Source organism: Schistocerca serialis, chromosome 2, assembly GCF_023864345.2.
Source record: "Schistocerca serialis cubense isolate TAMUIC-IGC-003099 chromosome 2, iqSchSeri2.2, whole genome shotgun sequence".
Lineage (NCBI taxonomy): Eukaryota > Metazoa > Arthropoda > Insecta > Orthoptera > Acrididae > Schistocerca > Schistocerca serialis.
This window is the reverse complement of record NC_064639.1, coordinates 959,094,135-959,114,402: the sequence shown is the minus strand read 5'-3', so window position 1 is coordinate 959,114,402 and position 20,268 is coordinate 959,094,135. Positions and strand designations below refer to the sequence as shown.

At 44.2% G+C, this 20,268-nt stretch overlaps 1 protein-coding gene across 1 annotated transcript in view; it reads left to right on the top strand.

Annotated features, from left to right (window-relative positions):
• Positions 1–1,234: 1,234 nt before the first annotated feature.
• Positions 1,235–20,268, top strand: part of LOC126458343 (adenylyl cyclase 78C-like) — a 788,789-nt gene continuing 769,755 nt past the window's right edge. Inside the window, exon 1 of the mRNA XM_050095308.1 lies at positions 1,235–1,379. The gene's annotated coding sequence lies outside the window, so the exon portion shown is untranslated. The remainder of the gene's footprint in view (positions 1,380–20,268) is intronic.

The following is a 20,268-nucleotide window of genomic DNA, read 5'->3' as shown; positions in this document are numbered from 1 at the left end:
TACAACCCTACACGCCGTATATGGTTTGTTATTTTCGATAGCAAATGATATTGCAGACGGACGGAACTGTGTAGCTGGGGAAAGAGAATATCAATGTCTGAAATGTGAGAATGGTGGAAAGTACAAAATGGCTAAGCAAGAATGGTTAGAGGGCAAATGCAAGGTTGTAGAAATGTGTGTAAGGCACAATAATAACGGCAGGCCAAACACAAAGTGCTTGGATTAAAAAGGGCATAAGATAGGGGCATAGTCTTTCACCCCTACGGTTAAATCCATACACCGAAAAATAATGACGAAATTGAAAGGTAGGGTCAGGAGTGTGATTAAATTCCACCGTAAAAGAATATCAATGATAAGGTTCGCGAATGAAATTGCTATTCTCATAGAAAAGTGTGGAAGAATTACAGGAGCTGTCGAATGAATGAAAAGTCTAATGAGTGCAGAATATGGAATGAGAGTAAATCGGAGAAAGGCGATAGTAATGACGAGGAGTAGAAATGAAGGTGGTGATAAGCTTAACATGAATATTCGGGGCCCCGTGGTAAGTGCAGTTAAAGAATTCTACTAACCTGGAAGCAAAATAACACTTGACGGTGGAAGCAAGGAGGGACACAAAACTAGCACAGGCACAGAGGGTAAGAAATGGTGGCGGGCCGCGTGGAGCCAGTCAGCGGACTGAAGACCCAAAAAAATGAAAGAGGGGCATTTGTAATTATAGTTAAGTTTTATCAAAGTTTTGAACATTGATGTATTTCCTTTCGCACTCACAATCGTGGCTCCTTCATTTTAGTTAGGGCCATTCTGGAATATCCGCCAAGAAAGTTACTGAAGCTTAAATGAAATGTCGTATTGTATGATTAGTTTACATATCACGCACACATGATTGTAAGCCTTGAACACCCGGCCCACTTTATTTCGAATGTAACTTCCCTCGTAGCTTCTTATTCACCTCTTGTCCTCTGAATTCATTGATTAATCCCCTTCCTCTCAAAATTTCCACATGTTACCTATTGTAGGCATTTATTTCATTTGAATGGTACTGTTACCGTGTGACTTCTGGTTCTCGTGTAACACTACTTAACGCACACTTTAATGGGTGTTGAGGGCACATAGCCAAAAAGTGGTATAATAACTGTATTTTGTTTTTCTTGCGAGGCAACTGTTGCTGATCATAAGTTGCTTCCGTATGGCAGGGCGCCCAATGAGAAACTATGTTGCGGTGTTTCAGGGCGCTGAACGGAGGCAGCTCTCGCCGCCAGCTGTGGGTGAAGGCGGTGCGCAAGATCACCTCCCAGCGGCTGCTGGCTGTGCCTCCGCCCCCAGCCACACCGCCCCCAGCAGTCGCCGCCGGCGATGTCCGCCTCACGCCACTCAGGAGGGTAAGCCTACATGCATACACGCACCAGTAAACCTCCCCATCTCAGGATTTAAAAAAAATCGAAGTTTTATTTAAGCCTGTTTCCCATGCATCTCAATCTTTATGACGTCATATCTCCTGAGGCACGATACCGGTCATCAGCTATCACAACTGTGACGTTGTGATTAAAAGACAGATTTCGTTTCGGGTATTCTGTCATTTCTCCATTCTGATAATAAAACAAGTGTAAACATGTAAACGATCGCTACGGTCGCAGGTTCAAATCCTGCCTCGGGCATAGACGTGTGTGATGTCCTTAGGTTAGTTAGGTTTAAGTAGTTCTAAGTTCTAGGGGACTGATGACCTCAGCAGTTAAGTCCCATAGTGCTCAGAGCCATTTGAACCATTTTAAACATGTAAAGAATAAGAGTGTCTGTTCGGTATTTGACTGGTTGTTCGCTTAGAGGAGCGGTGATGAGTATCCAAAACAACAATGACCTGCGTTTACCTAACCTGCTGACTGACCCGCTGAACCTGTGAGTCTCACGATAGGTTACTGGAGAACCAACTGGAATTTGTTGCATGTTATTTCTGCGTACCATTGTCAGTCTGCTCAAGGGAAGCCCCCTAATGGTTGGTAATATTCTTATGATTACAGATTGCAACTGTTGATTAATTTTTAAACCGCGTTCGCGCTTACACATAGGCAACCCAATTATCAGATTCAAAATGCGGGCTACCTTCGCGCCTTCCCTTTCACACCGTGTCAAAAGTTTGCACCCTTGAACTGGCGCTTGCCACATCAGAAACAAAGTCCATATTGAGCGCCTGTAGTGTCAGTTACAAACTTTGAAAGATCCCCTGTCAACTGACGTGTGCCTGTTTTCAGTATTTCTTGTAGGTTTTGCGGAGTCGACTTCCGAAACCCTGGAGGTACTTATGAATAATCCTGTATTTCCTACCCCCGAACCCCCTTGAAAAACGAAGCGGTGGGAAATATTCTTTTCATATTGCTACTTCAAAGAAATTAATTAAAACAATCGTAACATTAATGTCTTTGAAATGAAGTTGGAAGTCAAAGGGCTTGGGCGATTCGTAATAAGAAAGCCCTCATCCCTTCGGCTGTCTGTGTGGCAATTAGTTCGCATTATCAGGTTACCTCCCATTCAAAAAACTGTTGCACTCAGTGACTGTTATATTGACTTGTAAATTATAGATTGGAGCGATCAGTCGTCCTTTTTAAATTTTATTGCGCAGATCTAGATTTCGGCTATAAGCTAGCTATTCACAATGTAGTTTTATTTTCGCTCAATGCATGTAATTCCCTGTTGGTCGGGCTTCATCCACAGTTAATTGAATACTAGTTCGCATTAGTTTACAGTAAATTGTGTACACTTAGCAATGTACACTCCTGGAAATGGAAAAAAGAACGCATTGACACCGGTGTGTCAGACCCACCATACTTGCTCCGGACACTGCGAGAGGGCTGTACAAGCAATGATCACACGCACGGCACAGCGGACACACCAGGAACCGCGGTGTTGGCCGTCGAATGGCGCTAGCTGCGCAGCATTTGTGCACCGCCGCCGTCAGTGTCAGCCAGTTTGCCGTGGCATACGGAGCTCCATCGTAGTCTTTAACACTGGTAGCATGCCGCGACAGCGTGGACGTGAACCGTATGTGCAGTTGACGGACTTTGAGCGAGGGCGTATAGTGGGCATGCGGGAGGCCGGGTGGACGTACCGCCGAATTGCTCAAACGTGGGGCGTGAGGTCTCCACAGTACATCGATGTTGTCGCCAGTGGTCGGCGGAAGGTGCACGTGCCCGTCGACCTGGGACCGGACCGCAGCGACGCACGGATGCACGCCAAGACCGTAGGATCCTACGCAGTGCCGTAGGGGACCGCACCGCCACTTCCCAGGGACACTGTTGCTCCTGGGGTATCGGCGAGGACCATTCGCAACCGTCTCCATGAAGCTGGGCTACGGTCCCGCACACCGTTAGGCCGTCTTCCGCTCACGCCCCAACATCGTGCAGCCCGCCTCCAGTGGTGTCGCGACAGGCGTGAATGGAGGGACGAATGGAGACGTGTCGTCTTCAGCGATCAGAGTCGCTTCTGCCTTGGTGCCAATGATGGTCGTATGCGTGTTTGGCGCCGTGCAGGTGAGCGCCACAATCAGGACTGCATACGACCGAGGCACACAGGGCCAACACCCGGCATCATGGTGTGGGGAGCGATCTCCTACACTGGCCGTACACCACTGGTGATCGTCGAGGGGACACTGAATAGTGCACGGTACATCCAAACCGTCATCGAACCCATCGTTCTACCATTCCTAGACCGGCAAGGGAACTTGCTGTTCCAACAGGACAATGCACGTCCGCATGTATCCCGTGCCACCCAACGTGCTCTAGAAGGTGTAAGTCAACTACCCTGGCCAGCAAGATCTCCGGATCTGTCCCCCAGTGAGCATGTTTGGGACTGGATGAAGCGTCGTCTCACGCGGTCTGCACGTCCAGCACGAACGCTGGTCCAACTGAGGCGCCAGGTGGAAATGGCATGGCAAGCCGTTCCACAGGACTACATCCAGCATCTCTACGATCGTCTCCGTGGGAGAATAGCAGCCTGCATTGCTGCGAAAGGTGGATATACACTGTACTAGTGCCGACATTGTGCATGCTCTGTTGCCTGTGTCTATGTGCCTGTGGTTCTGTCAGTGTGATCATGTGATGTATCTGACCCCAGGAATGTGTCAATAAAGTTTCCCCTTCCTGGGACAATGAATTCACGGTGTTCTTATTTCAATTTCCAGGAGTGTATTTGTAGATCCAACCAAGGTCACACCATATTACCTCCTTATGGGACGGAAGCAGGAGATTGGAATTGAAAAACGTACTTTAATTATATCTGTGCAGCAGGAAAGCTATTGTAGTGGGACACGCGCAAAAGAAGATTGGATAGCCCCGACTACAGTGGTGTATACACTGCACTGGTTCAAACAAACTCGTGCCAATTCAAGTGTTTCGCGTTCTGGAAGACCATGAGTAATATGTAGGGAAGATCAGTTCATATGTGTGCAGAGTAAATGTCAGACGCCTCGTACTGCACCTGAAAATTGTGACGAAGTAAATAGTGCACGAGCAGCTTCAGTCTGTGTCTCAGCAGTGCAACGCCATCTCCGTAACAAGGTTTAAAGTGGAGCACAGCGGCCAAATACATTTTCCACGCAAACAAAATTAGGCGAAAAGATTGCCGTTAGCACTGCAGTTAAAAAACCGGAGTCAATATAACAGTCGCTTAGTGCAATGGTCCAAGGTGTTATTGACGGATGAATCCATGTCCGAAATATCTGGATGCCATCTTGGAATGTTTATTCGTCGAGTTCAGTGAAGAAGTACGAAGAGTCAATGTGTGAAGCCAGTGATCAAGCATGATGGAAGGTCCATCATTGTGTGGGAATGTTTTTCATGTGATAAGGTCGGTGATTTAGTAAGAATTAAAAGATGATTGAAGAAGGAAGGATATTACAGGATAGTGATCAACAATGCAGTTCCATCTGGCAAGTGACTTATTGTTCGTGGGTTTGTTCTGCGCAGATCCCAGACATGGAGGAGGAGGAGATTAGTGTTTAACGTCCCGTCGACAACGAGGTCATTAGAGACGGAGCACAAGCTCTGATTAGGGAAGGATGGGAAAGGAAATCGGCCGTGCCCTTTCGAAGGAACCATCCCGGCATTTGCCTGAAGTGATCTAGGGAAATCACGGAAAACCTAAATCAGGATGGCCGGACGCGGGATTGAACCGTCGTCCTTCCGAATGCGAGTCCAGTGTGCTAACCACTGCGCCACCTCGCTCGGTCCCAGACATGATTCTAAATTTTGAAGAGGGTATGCCAACAGAAAACAGAAATGTCTATAACTGAAAAACATGATTTGGAGACGTTGGTCACCTGACTTAAATCCCATTGAACAGTTATGGGATGAACTTGTCAGGAGGATCAGAAAAACGTGAAGGCAATATAATAGAAAGGGAACAGAAAGTAGATGAAGGAGAGATGGCAGACGTCATACCACGAGAAGAATTTAACTGAGCACTGAAAGATCTTATTCGAGAAAAGGTCTCTTGGGTAAACGACATTCCTTGGGATTACTGTGATCTTTGAGAGAACCAGTCAATACAAAAATATTCCACCTGGCGTTGCAAGATATGTGAGTGTCTTCAAGTTCATGCTCCTCGTAGCACCCCACTATGTATATATCTTTCTCCTTTCACCTTTCACTGCTTTTCTGAGTACTGACTTGTCATCTGAGCTCTTGAATTATACATACGCTTTTCTTTTCTCTAGTGGTCTCTTCAGTCAGTATAGCCGATATATTCGTCCCGAGAGAACAGCAATAGTATTGCTGTTTAAAGTAATTTTCATAAATTATTTGTTTTTAACTCCTAGTTGCACACTTTTTTACAGTACGACTATTTTCTATCTCCCTGGATAATCTTCAGGTCTGTGTACTTGTGTCAGCAATCCGTCGTGTCTGTATCAGAACCACTCATCAGAATACTACACTGTTCTCACGAGTGTACAAATAAAACAGTTTGCTGCATCAGCCACTTATTTATTTTACCACTACGCGTTCCGATGACTCACGCGATATTCTTCAGGTGGAGGATTGTTGTAACATATACAACATCCCTGAAGTGACGATATAAAAGTAATGTGCAGTGGTAAGGACATACAACGGGCACCAGTATGTGGACTTTTTAGGACTATTCCGTCCGTCAAAAGATGCAACATAACCTATTCTACCGTTGGTCTGCTGTATTCTTCACCAACAGCAGCCACGTAAATAAACAATTCTGTGCCTGAAGATGATGGTGTGAACCATCGAAAGGCGTAGTGGCAAAATAAACAGTGGACTGACGCAGGCCGGCCGCGGTGGCCGGGTGGTTCTAGGCGCTTCAGTCAGGAACCGCGTGACTGCTACGGTCGCAGATTCGATTTCTGCCTCGGACATGGATGTATGTGATGTCCTTAGGTCAGTTAGGTTTAAGTAGTTCTAAGCTCTAGGGGACTGATGATAGTGCTCAGAGCCACTTGAACCATTTGACTGACGCAGATAACTTTCATTTGTATTTACCAACAGCCTCAGCCCTCATAATGCCGACCTCCACGAATGAAATGTTTTTCCTCATCTTTGGTTCTGATACAGGCATGACATGTTGTTGGAGCAATTACGTGGATCTGAAGATGTGAAAATAGACAAAATATCATTAGACATCATAGAGAAGGCTATAATTTCAATTCAAAACAAATTAGATGCTGACGGGTGTAAATATTACCGAAAAATCTGTTTAGTAAGTCATGGTTGTAAAACACCGACACAGAGTGTTTACGGAAGGTTGTGAAAACCAGTCACAGTCGGCATCGAGAAAGAACAGTTTGAGTTCCGATGAACACGCGACGCAGTACTGTCCCTACGACTTCTCTTACAAGATAGCTTAACGAAAGGGACACCTACGTTTATACCATTTGTAGAATTAGATTGTTGTTGCTGTGGCCTTCAGTGGAGAGACTGATTTGATGCAGCTCTCCATGCTGCTCTATCCTGTGCAAGCTTCTTCATCTCCAAGTACCTTCTGCAACAAACATCCTTCTGAATCTGCGTAGTGTATTCATCTCTTGGTCTCCCTCTACGATTTTTACCCTCCACGCTCCCATCCAATACTAAATTGGCGATCCCTTGATGCTTCGGAACAAGTCCCACCAACCGATTTCTTCGTCTAGTCACTTGTGCCAGAAATTCCTCTTCTCCCCAATTCTATTTAGTACCTCCTCATTAGTTACGTGATCTACCCATAGATCTTCAGAATTCTTCTGTAACACCACATTTCGAAAGCTTCTATTATCTTCTTGTCCAAACTATTTTTCGTCCATGTTTCACTTCCATACAAATACTTTCACAAATGACATTCTGACATAATAATCTAAGCTCGATATTAACAACTTTCTCTTCTTCAGAAACGCTATCCTTGCCATTGCCAGTCTACATTTCATATCGTCTCTACGTCGACCGTCATTAGTTATTTTGTTCCACAAATAGCAAAACTCATTCACTGCTTTAAGTGTCTCATTTCCTAATCTAATTCCCTCAGCATCACCTGATTTAATTCGACTACATTCCATTATTCTCGCTTTGCTTTTGTGAAAGCCCATATTATATCCTCTTCTCAAGGCGCTGTCTGTTCCGTTCACCTGCTCTTTCAGGTCCTTTGCTGTCTTAGATAAAGGTTTAAATTACTTATTTTGAGTCGCAAGGGGCGGTCTACGATAACATACAGTTATTCACCACATGCTTGTACATCTGTCTACACAGCGGCACCCTGGCTCCATTGATGTACTCTGCTGTGAGTGGCGTAAGACAGACATATGTGGTGAACAACCTGGTATATACAATGAAGCACCAAAGAAACTGGCATACACATGGGTATTCAAATACAGAAATATGTAAACAGGCAGAATACCGCGCTGCAGTCGGCAACGCCTATACAAGACAACATGTGTCTGGCGCATTGTTAGATCGGTTACTGCTACTGCAATGGTAGGTTATCAAGATTGGAGTGAGTCTGGACGTGGTGCTATAGTCGGCGCACGAGCGATGGGTCACAGCACCTCCTAGGTAGCGATGAAGCACCGATTTTCCCCTATGACAATTTCACGAGTGTACCGTCAATATCAGGAATCCGGTAAAATATAAAATTTCTGTCATCGCTGCGGCCGGAAAAAGATCCTGCAAGAACAGGAGAAACGACGACTGTAGAGAATCGTTCAACGTGACAAAAGTGCAACCCTGCCGCAAATTGTTGCAGATTTCAGTGCTGGGCCATTAACAGTAGTCAGCGCACGAACCATTCAATGAAACATCATCGATGAGGGCTTTCAGAGTCAAAGAGCTACTCGTGAACCCTTGATGACTGTACCACTCCAAGTTTAACGCCTCGACTGGGCCCATCAACACCGACATTGGATTGCTGGTGACTGGAAACATGCCTAGTTGGTCGAGTCTCGTTTCATATTGTATGGAGTGGATGGACGTGTACAGCTATGGAGATAACCTCATGAATCCATAGACCCTGCGTATCAGCAGGGGACTGTTAAAGCTGGTGGAGGCTCTATAATGGTGTGCGGCGTGTGCAGTTGGAGTGATATGGAACGCCTGATACATCTAGATACGACTCTGATAAGTGATACGTATGTAAGCATCCTGTCTGTTCACCTGCATCCATTCATGTCCATTGTGCATTCCTAAGGACTGCGGCAATTCCAGCAGGACAATGCGACACCCCATACGTCCGGAATTGCCACAGAGTGGCTCCAGGAACACTCTTTTGAGTTCAAACTCTTCCGCTGGCCACTAAACTGCTCACACACGAATATTATTGAGCATATCTGGAATGCCTTGCAACGTGCTGTTAAGAAGAGATCTGCAACCAATGGTACTCTTATGGATTTATGGAGAGCCCTGCAAGATTCATGTTGTCACTTCCCTCCAGCACTACTTCAGGCATAAGTCGAGTCCATGCCACGTCGTGTTGCAGCACATTTGCGTGTTCGGGGGGGGGGGGGGGGGGGCTACACGACATTAGTCAGGTGTACCAGTTGACTTTTAACTCTCACACGCCGATGCATTAGTCTTTTATTCAGCTACGGGCCTGCCAACTCATGAGAAAGAGTACTCTTACTGCTATTTTAAGAAGTATGCTATAATGTGTCTTTTAAGGTCTGAAAATGGTAACACTGATTACCGAAATCGGTTATCGAAAACAAAGGTTATAATTAGCGATCTTGGCAAAGACATTTATCTTCTCCAGTTTAGAGAAAGGTTTTGATAATGCTGACTGGAATACTCTCATTGAAATTCTGAATATATCAGTGATAAAACACAGAGAGCGGACGTTTGTATACCGCTTATACAGAAGCCAGACGGCACTTACAAGAGTCGGGAGCATGGAAAGGAATCCCTGTTTGAGAAGGGAGTGAGACAGGCTGTAGACTATCCCCGATGTTACTCAGTCCGTGTATTAAAAGCAAAAAGTAAATGAAACGAAGAAGTAGTTAGGGAAGGGAATTAAAGTTCGGAGAGAAGGAATAAAAACACTGAGTTTTGACGATGATATAATTCCGTCAGACACAGCAAGGGGGTAGGAAGAGTAGTTGAACGGAATGAGAGGTATCTTGAAAAGAGGTTATAAGATGGATATCAAATAAAGTAAAACAAGGGAAATGCAACGCAGTGCAATTAAATTAGGCCATAAAACTTTGACAATACAGACAAGAGCACAAGTGAAGTTTTTGTAAGGTGGTGTATTGAAGAATGCTGAATATGAGGTGAATAGATCGTGAACTAACGAGGATGTAATGAATTGAACTGGGGAGAAAAGTAGTTTACGGCACAACTTGACTAAATGAAGGGATCAGATGCCCATTCTGAGGCACCGAGTAATTATCGATATGGTATTGGAGGGAAGTGCAGGGGGGGAAACATTTTAAAGAACGAGCAAGGGGTAGATAAAGTAAACACCTCTAATGGATGTTGGTTGCAGTAGGTATGCTGATGTGAAGAGGCCTGCGTAGGACAGAATGTCGTGGGGAGCTGCATAAAGCCAGTCGTCGGAGTGAAAGGTGCAGCAACAACAATAACAACAATCACCTTCTGAATTTCGAAGAGTGTATTCTACTAATGACTCAGAGCTTTCTGTAGACGGACATCTTGTAAATGTAGTTTTGCCTTTCCATCTTCTAACGTTAGTCTTGGCCTCGCGTGTGCCTACATAAGTAGCAGTTGCTTGGCGACATCATCGGGACAGTAGTATGGTAAGCTATCGATACTGGTTTGCAAAACACATTGCTGGTAACATAAGGCCCTAACGAAAAGTAATGGACCTAAATGTGGCAAGAATAGTAGTTGATATTAATCGATGGGACCGTTGGGGGAACCGCGCGACCGCTACGGTCGTAGGTTCGAATCCTGCCTCGGACATGGATGTGTGTGATGTCCTTAGGTTAGTTAGGTTTAAGTAGTTCTAAGGTCTAGGCGACTGATGACCTCACATGTTAAGTCCCATAGTGCTCAGAGCCATTTGAACCATTAGATCGTTGGGGGACGGTACACAACAAATATGTTTGGAATCTAGTAAATGCAGTAGTGCGAAACAATACGCGTCCACGACGTGCAAAATGCTTCTTTAAAAGCTGACCAATGAAAACGATTGTACTTCCAATTCTGTGTTTGTAGAACGTAACTGCGGATGTTTTGTAGAAGACCCACTCTAATCGCTGTTTGACGAATAAAACGCCAGATATCGTACCACGCAGACTATTTTTAGTAAATAAAATCAAATAAGTCTCGACCAAGAACTGAACCCTTTACCTCCTGCATACTATGCCAAAACGTTATCTGCTGCACCAGATGCACAACAGTGCTCTGTTTGCTCATAGTTACCGTGCGTGTCGTTACAGCGTTGCCAAATTTCTTATCTTTAACGTGTATTTACTGCCTGAAATATGGGCAGCAGAAATTTTGGGACAGACGTTTTTTTATTGGTAGTATGTGAGAAATCACGCTGCGAAATCCGAGTGCGGAATTTTTCTCACCCTGTATAATACCGTAAAAAGTTTAACAAAGTGTGACGTGTCGTTTGTGGTGGAACACTTAATTTGACAGACCCTGTTGCGGTACTGCTTAATATGCTGTGTAACTGAATGAGCTCCTTATATTGTCCCGATTCCCCCTCGCACGTTGGTCCGACACCTCGCCTGCGCTACTGTGCGCCGTGACGCCATAGGTCACCTGCTGGCGACACAGCTCGCAGCGTTGGGCGGTCGCTGAGGTCGTGACGAGAATGCGTGGAAGGCGCTATCTGCCCGGACAGCGTCCTCCTCTTATGTGGTCCGCAGATTTACGGCTTCCGCTGAGCCACAGCCAGGCGCCGTCCCCTCTCTCTTCTTTATACTGCCGGCTCGCCAACAGACTCGCTGCCTCGCTGACACTCGAAAGAGCACCGGCTGAAAATACAGGTATGGTGATAGCCCAGACGCAGATAACAAGACGACTGCCGAGTCAGAGAAAATGAAAACTTTAACTCTCTTCCACTCCCAAATCTGTGATTCTGTTGTGGCCTTCAGTCCGAAGTCTGATTTGATGGCAGATCTTGTGCAAGCCTCTTCATCCCTGAATTACTACAACCTACATACTTATTCGCCGATGACATTGTAATTCTGTCAGAGACAGCAAAGGACTTGGAAGAGCAGTTGAACGAAATGGACAGTGTCTTGAAAGGAGGGCATAAGATGAACATCAACAAAGGCAAAACGAGGATAATGGAATGTAGTCGAACTAAATCGGGTGATGCTGAGGGAATTAGATTAGGAAATGAGACAAAGTAGTAAAGGAGTTTTGCTATTTGGGGAGCAAAATAACTGATGATGGTCGAAGTAGAGAGGATATCAAATGTAGACTGGCAATGACGAGGGACGCGTTTCTGAAGAAGAGAAATTTGTTAACATCGAGTATAGATTTAAAAGTCAGGAAGCCGTTTCAGAAAGTATTTGTGTGGAGTGTAGCCATGTATGGAAGTGAAACATGGACAATAAATCGTTTAGACAAGAAGAGAATAGAAGCTTTCGAACTGTGGTGCTACAGAAGAATCCTGAAGAATAGATGGGTAGATCACATAACTAATGAGGAGGTATTGAATAGAATTGGGGAGAAGAGGAGTTTGTAGCACAACTTGACTAGAAGAACGGATCGGTTGGCAGGACATGTTCTGAGGCATCAAGGGATCACCAATTTAGTTCAAATGGTTCAAATGGTTCTGAGCACTATGGGACTTAACATCTGTGGTCATCAGTCCCCTAGAACCTAGAACTACTTAAACCTAACTAACCTAAGGACATCACACACATCCATGCCCGAGGCAGGATTCGAACCTGCGACCGTAGCAGTTGCGCGGTTCCGGACTGAGCGCCTAGAACCGCTAGACCACCGCGGCCGGCACCAATTTAGTACTGGAGGGCAGCGTGGAGGGTAAAAATTGTAGAGGGAGACCAAGAGAAGAATACACTAAGCAGATTCAGAAGGATGTAGGCTGCAGTAGGTACTGGTAGATGAAGAAGCTTGCATAGGATAGAGTAGTATGGAGAGCTGCATCAAACCAGTCTCAGGACTGAAGACCACAACAACAACAAACATCCGTATGAGCCCGCATTCTGTGTTCATGCCGAGGTGCCCCTCTGTATTTCTTACCACCTCCTCCCTTCCCTCCCCCACTAGTCCCCTCTACTAAACTGAGTATTCATTAATAACTCGGGATGCGTCGCATCAATCGATCCTTTCTTTCAGTCAATTGTGTCATAAATTTGTTTTTCTTTTTCCCAATTCGATTTAGTACCTCTTCATTAGTTATCCGATCTGTTGAGCTCTCCATCTAACAATCTTGTATGGCACCACATTTGAAAAGTTTCTAGTCTCTCCTTGCCTGATCTGCTTGCAAACGTCCACGATTCACTTCTATACAAGCCTACACGCCATACAAATACCTCCAGAAAAGCGCTTGCTAACACTGAAGTTTGTTTTAGATGTTAAAGAATTCCTCTTATTCAGAAATTTTGCTCTCGCTCTAGCCAGTCTGCATTTCAACCCGCTCTTGCATCGTCACTTAGCTCCGCGCCCAAATAGCAAAAGTCGTCTTTTAGTCATTCGTTTCGTAATCTAATTCCTTCGGTGTCGCTTGATTTAATTCACTACATTCCACAACCACTGTTTTACTTCTGTTGGCATTCGTCTTATAATCTCCTTTAAAAAATACTATCGGTTCAGTTCAACTAATGTTGCAAACCCTTGCCCACTCTGAATGAATTACTACTTCTTCCCTGCGAACTTCCATCCTTTCTCTGGTTTACTGCCTGCTCAATTTACGAGTTAAATAACATCGTGGATAGGCTACAGCTCACTCACTTCTCAGTTACTTCTTCTCAGTCATGTGACACTTGTAACTGTAGTCTGATTTCTGTGAAGGTGTTAATTCACCTTTCGGTCCCTGTATTTTATCCCTGCTACTTTGAAAATTTCAAAAAAACATGTTTCATTCAACGTTGTCAAAAACTTTCTCTGAATGTCTACTTTTCATAAATTAAGGTTACCGTTCTTCTTATTGTCATCTAAGAGAATAGTACTGCTCCGAGTGTTCCTGCATTTCTCCATACCCAAAAGTAATCTTCCCCACGGCCAGTTTCGACAAATTTTTCCATTCGTCTGTGGAATGGGCCTTACTGATATCTGACGAGTGAGTCGTTCGAGAGGCGCATCTTGACGAGCATCCGGGTAAGCGCTAATAGATTATTTTGGAAAAAAGGTTTTTATTATGCAAGTATTGAAGATAGTTAGCCATTTTTAGAAGTCTGGCGCTGCCGAGGTAAGAGGAGATATGTTTGTCGCCTAGTAAGATGAAAATTGCTTTCGGATTAGGCAAAGAGCGAGACCTTTTTCTCGAAATAATCCGACCCACAATCGTAGGTCCCGAGGAATGATATATTCCGTGTTTATCACAAGTATAGCGGGACGTAACTGCAAAACTTAGTTGAAACATCTTTGAACGTATATCCATAGTAACTTGTGAGCTTCCTCCCAAGTCCACTGTGGGTGTATTTGTTCAGGTGATCGAGCATCTGTTACTAAACTAAACTGCGTCCAAACAGGCTCTGGAAGTCCCAACGGTTACCGACCGACCACCGTGTCATCCTCAGACCACAGGCGTCACTGGATGTGGATATGGACGGGTATGTGGTCAGCACAACGTTCTCCAGGCCGTATGTCAGTTTCCGAGACCGGAGCCGCTACTTCTCAATCAAGTTCGCCTCACAAGGGCTGAGTGCACCCCGCTTGCCAACAGCTCTCGGCGGACCGGATGGTCACCCATTCAAGTGCTAGCCCAACCCGAAAGCGCTTAACTTAGGTGATCTGACGGGAACCGATGTTACCACTGCGGCAAGGCCGTTGGCGATCATTTGTTAAGAATATCGTAAAACTATTTCACTACATCGACGAATGGTAACAGAGCGATAACAAATTTTGTAGGGGTGCTGATCATGTAACGAGTATATTAGCTGGAGTCAGCCCAGACAAATACTACTCATCACATCTTTCATGCGACACCCAGTGTCGATGGAAAGCGTAGGTTTGTTTCCCGTTATAAGAAGAATGATTTTTAAAAGAGGAATTTTACGTGTCCATTTGTAAAGCGTCAGGCAAATCCAACACCTTCCATGAAAACCCTGACATGATAAGCAAATCCAGTAGTATGTCACATAGCTCCGAATAAATCGTGACATTAAATTAACCAAAGTAATACGAGTAACGAGTGAGCAAATGGAATACCACAGACTAACACAAGAATGCCTAAATGCATGTCATACCTTCCCACCGTGAGACAGACGCAGTTCTGAGAGGAGATACGAGAACAGAAGCCGAGAGCAGAACCGTGTTAAGCTAGAAGGCCCTACGATAAGGGACGGACTGGACACTCACGTCGCCAGATAACCACTAGGACCACCCCAGCTGCAAGTTTTAGCGTGAGACTTTTTCGCGTCTCTGTTACGTTGCAAACTTTAAAAACATTGCCCCACCACGAAAAGTATAACGTTTCTCATTGGATAGACAGAATTTTTGTAGCCAGAGCTTAAGTTTAACATTGAGACCCTGATTGGTCAGATGAAAACACAGCCAGATAGTGTTTTTAAACCATCTTCGGTAAATTGTAGTAAGGAGAAGTTAGGAGAGAGTTGCATCCGAGACGGCGAGGTGAGCGGAGCTGTGCTGCCCGCCGACCCCTGACGAACACCGACAAGGTAATGAATGCATGCGATGCCGCATAAAAGCGCATAAAGCTTCACTCAAAACTGCAGAAGCCTCATCTGTTACACCCCCTTTTTGCGTAATACTGGTCTCGATCGTCAATTAAAGCTCATGGTGTTCACATTTGCCACTTGAAGTAAAAATCTGAAACGCGATGATTTTTCTGTTATATAGTTATTGAGAAGCCACATCAGACACTGTAATTTACGACAAGTTAGATAAGTAATTAAAGATAGTTGAGGGTCACTGTAGACCATTTTGATAGTTTTCTCTTTTGTGAAACTTAATTTAAACCTAGATTATAGATGTGATATGGCATAGGTCATCCTTCGATCCATTGTAGAACTTGGAAACCCATTCAGGGAATATTCGTTCACATTTTTTGTTGAACGCAGTTAGTTTTTACCATCCTGTATTAAAACATTTCCTTTTATCAATAGTGCAATTTATAAACAAGGTTTTGTGAGTAGAATAAAATTTCGAATGGTAAACTTAACTGCTTTTTCGACGTTATTTTACCAGCTAACTAAAAATAGGAGAGCCTTGAACCCCTTCCACTAAATTTAGTTACTATTAAGATTCTCTTACAGGGAGTGCAGTGGAGCTGACGCTGAAATCATTAAGTATTTGGTTATATCATTGCTAGTCTCACTGAACTCTTCTGAATTCTACATGTCATGTGTGGTCTGACGTCTTCTTACCAGCAACAGGTCCCAGGTTCAAACTAGTCAATTCCCCAAAAACCACGCTCAGAGCGTCGTTGCGCGAATGTGGTAGGGAGACTACGGAGACACCATATAGAACAAACAGACACCACGCAGAATGTTAGACATTCTACAGAGTGGTCCCAAATTAGTCTCTTACGATGGTCCTATATCGATGTGTATTTACAGGGACTGTAAAACACGAAGAATTCCAGCAGCAAAGGCACCGCCCTGGCCCGCGGTGAGTGCTGCTGCCTTGCAGAAGTGCTTCTCAGTCGCTCCTGGAGTGCTGCTTATTATTCGTGATTTACTTCTCCTATTAAAACATATCAGTGAAGTGAATAACGCAATATACTAATTTGAGACTGCTGTACCTATTGGGCACGTAAAATTCCTCTTTGAAAATTATTTTGCTTGTAATGGGAAACAACCCGATGCTTTCCGTAGACGCTGGGCGTCGTGTGAAAGACGTGACGAGAAGGACTTGCCTGAGCTGACTCTAGCTACACGCTGCAAAAGCGAAGTGCAAACATCTGCCGACACATCCGAGAAAATTCGCCAGACGACCTACAGGAGAGACACCCGGTATATATACTGGTATCCAAAACTTAAAGACGAAAGTATGATGTGTCACTGTCAAGTTACATAGCTCGATGTATCTTGGACCATACACAGAAAGAAATATTTCAGAATAATGTTCAATCAAATTGCATACTTAGAAAATTTATTTCGCTTTACCGATTGCAACAGATTAATCGGTCATATTCAGGAGCCTACTAAATATGGTATATTATAAATAATCATTACAACTTGACCACACATGACTGTAAATTATAAGAAGTGTATTACAAACACTTACTTCTTATAGATTTAGCAGATGGAAATATCTTTTTCACAGAAACGCAGTGCTGTGAAATGTTGAAAAATGTACACATTGTATATGACAATTGTAAGCACAGGCTGATAATTTGCAATAAATGAATCACATAGTCAAGTTTTTGTGCTAGCAGGAACGAACAGATTTTCACCATTTCGCAAAATATAAAATGATATACAGTCAGATTGGTATCACTTTTTCACTGAGATTTAATTGTTCAGCTAATCTTTACAATTTAGGTAGGAATGATGAAACGTTCCGAGCTCTTCTAAGAAGTTCGTTCTATAGCCCTTGTCAATTGCATTCAAAATTCCCAGCATTTTGAGATGTTAATGCAAATGCTGATTTTCGTGAATTTTTACTGCTTTTGTTGAGCAAGTACTTACGAAAGCGGCTGTTCAATAACCTCCTGTCTGCCATATATATAAAAACTCGAACATGTATTGCACTGAATTTTATGCACCCCAGACTTGAGAAATTTTTTAGTTGTAGGCTATTCATTGTGTAAAACGAGCGGTTTGGTGACATTGCTGCTGGTAAAGAACACAGTGATGTCATATTATTCAAACGAACGAACTTAGCTTCGACGCTTGAAACTGCGTTTAATGGATGGTAAAATGGTTCAAATGGCTCTGAGCACTATGGGACTTAACATCTGAGGTCATCAGTCTCCTAGAACTTAGAACTACTTAAACCTAACTAACCTAAGGACATCACACACATCCATGACCGAGGCAGGATTGGAATCTACGACCGTAGCAGTCGCGCGGTTCCAGACTGAAGCGCCTAGAGCCGCTCGGCCACAGCGGCCGGCTTAAAGTCCTCCTTATCCCTATTGAACTTCAGCATTTAAAATGTATTGCGGTAAAACAGTTATCAGGCAAGCCTCGTAGAATAATTTTATAAAAATAAAACTAATAGTAATATGAATACCTCTAGACTCAATAAAAGTGACCTTAAATTAAGAAATAAAAGCCCATTTCTAGGTGACACTCCATATCGTGCATTTCAATTGTTTAAAAAAAACCTGATGTAACTGTGTCCTTTGCCGCCGATAATGTCACAAACCTGCTCATTGAAAAGGCTACAAGTTCTTCAGATCTGCGGTTTATAAAATTCTGTGTAATATCTGGCTGTAGTTTTTATATAGACAGTCAGGAAGGGCATTTACGATCAGCTTTAGTGAGCACTTTCTCAATAAAGATGGTGAAAATTAATGTAAGTCAACTTTTAGAGAACACATCAGAATCGAGAAAAACTCTTTTTCTCCTCCATCTTTGCTTAATGTGGTGATTTCTCATGAAATTGACAAGTGCTAAAATACGATCGTGATAGAAAAGTTCAAAATATACAAACATTCATATATGAATTACAAAGATTTGTTGAACGCTCGGCTTTCGCTGAAAAAGAGATACTATTTTGATTAGATAGCATCTCTTGTGCACCGGTGCGGAAAACGTAAGGACGAAAGTAACTTTCGCATAACGTGCCACTACCAACCAACATAACTCGGTAAAACTTGGATTACACAATGAAAGAACTGCTACAGTATAGTACAGAAGGCAACTCAAAATAATAGGCAATGACACGAACAGAAACGACACTTTTATTCGAAGACAATAATTACACCGAAGTCATTCCTATTCATGATGGTCCACTGGAAATAACAAAAGGCGGGAAATGGTTCTGCAGAGGGTGTGTGATTACCATCGATAGCAATGCAAGGATGTGCTCCCAAACAATACAAGTTACGATCTCGCCTTATGAGGGTAAATGCACCCGTTAACATTGTGATGGTTTTCGTAGCCTAAGTGTTATGATGTGGGGACTCGTAATTTTGCATAATCGTATTGATATGCAAATCTTTGGACTCGCTACACTCACGTCCACTGTATTCCTTCTCCACGTGCGTCTTTCCAGGTAGGTATTCGGTCCCGACTTTACTTTCATGGATGACAATGCCCTGCCGCTTGTAACAGCGCAGGTGGAGCAGCTCTTCGAACAACAGGAGATCCTGCGCAATGACTGACCTGCCTGTTCCCCCGGCTTAAATCCATCGAGCACTTGTGAGATACGGTGGGGAGACGTATGGCAGCACGTCCGCACGCACCAAAGGACCATCCAGCAGTTGTTAACAGCGCTGGTTGAATAATGGAACGCCCTGTCACAGAAACTCCGTATCAACCTCGTGGCCAACATGGGAGCGAGTTGAAAGTTGTCGTCGAATAATAGTGCCATTCATGTTGGTCTCACTGCGTATTTCCTTGAGTTACCTTCTGAGATACACTGCTGCACTATATCGTCCAAGTTTCAACGAGCTACGTTACTTGACAGAGTTGTGGAAGTTTCTTTCGTTCTTACGTTTTGCACACCAGTGTAGTTATTTCTACAAGCCTTCCATTTCAGCTCACGTAATCTTTTATTTGACAGCCTAAATAAGGCATTTATTCAGACGTCGGTATACAGTCGTAAAATATGCCAATGATGCGTGATTTGTCTCTGTTAAGACGCCTGTCCACAATCGGCAAATCGAAACTCAACTAGGAGTTAGAAGGATAAATTTTCAAATAAACCAGAAGGGCCGCTTACGGCGTAAACATCCCACTGTTCATAATGCCGAAATTGCGCAATGGACTTCTTACTATGTAGGTAATGGCCTGGGTTGCTCTTTTCTTTTCATGGAGCCAGTTAATGGTTAAAAGTTCCCGGGGACACGTCACAGCTGTTGATAAAACCTTCTCAGGCAATCAGCCGAGTGGTGGCCTCCTCTTGTCATAGCGATACCCATCATCTTCAGGCAATTATTTCGCCTGAAGATGGTGTGCAGAAAACACTGAAACGTTGCGACAAGACGAAGTCACCGCACGGCTGATAGCCCGAGACGATTTTATCACTGTAAGATGCCGAGAAAGCCTGCAGTTACATACAGGTAGATCACAGCTGTTGTACTCGGGTTTTTTCTCGTCATTCTTCTAAATGTTGTTACGCTGCCCGCGTCGGCCAGTGTGGCCGAGCGGTTCAAGGCGCTTCAGTCTGGAACCGCGCGACCGCTACGGTCGCAGATTAGAATCCTGCCTCGAGCATGGATGTGTGTGATGTCCTTAGGTTAGTTAGGTTTAAGTAGTTCTAAGTTCTAGGGGACTGATGACCTCAGATGTTAAGTCCCCTAGTGCTCAGAACCATTTGAACCATTTTTTTACGCTGCCCGCCATGTCTTCCACGCCTGTGGCAACCTCTTGGCCACAGAGTGGTACTTTCACCTAACCTCCTAAACTGTTGCGAGCGACGTGGTTAGCACACTGGACTCACATTCGGGAGGACCACGGTTCGAACCCGCGTCCGGTCATCCTGATTTAGGTTTTCCGTGATTTCCCTAAATCGCTTCAGGTAAATGCCGGGATGGTTCCTGTGAAGGGGCACG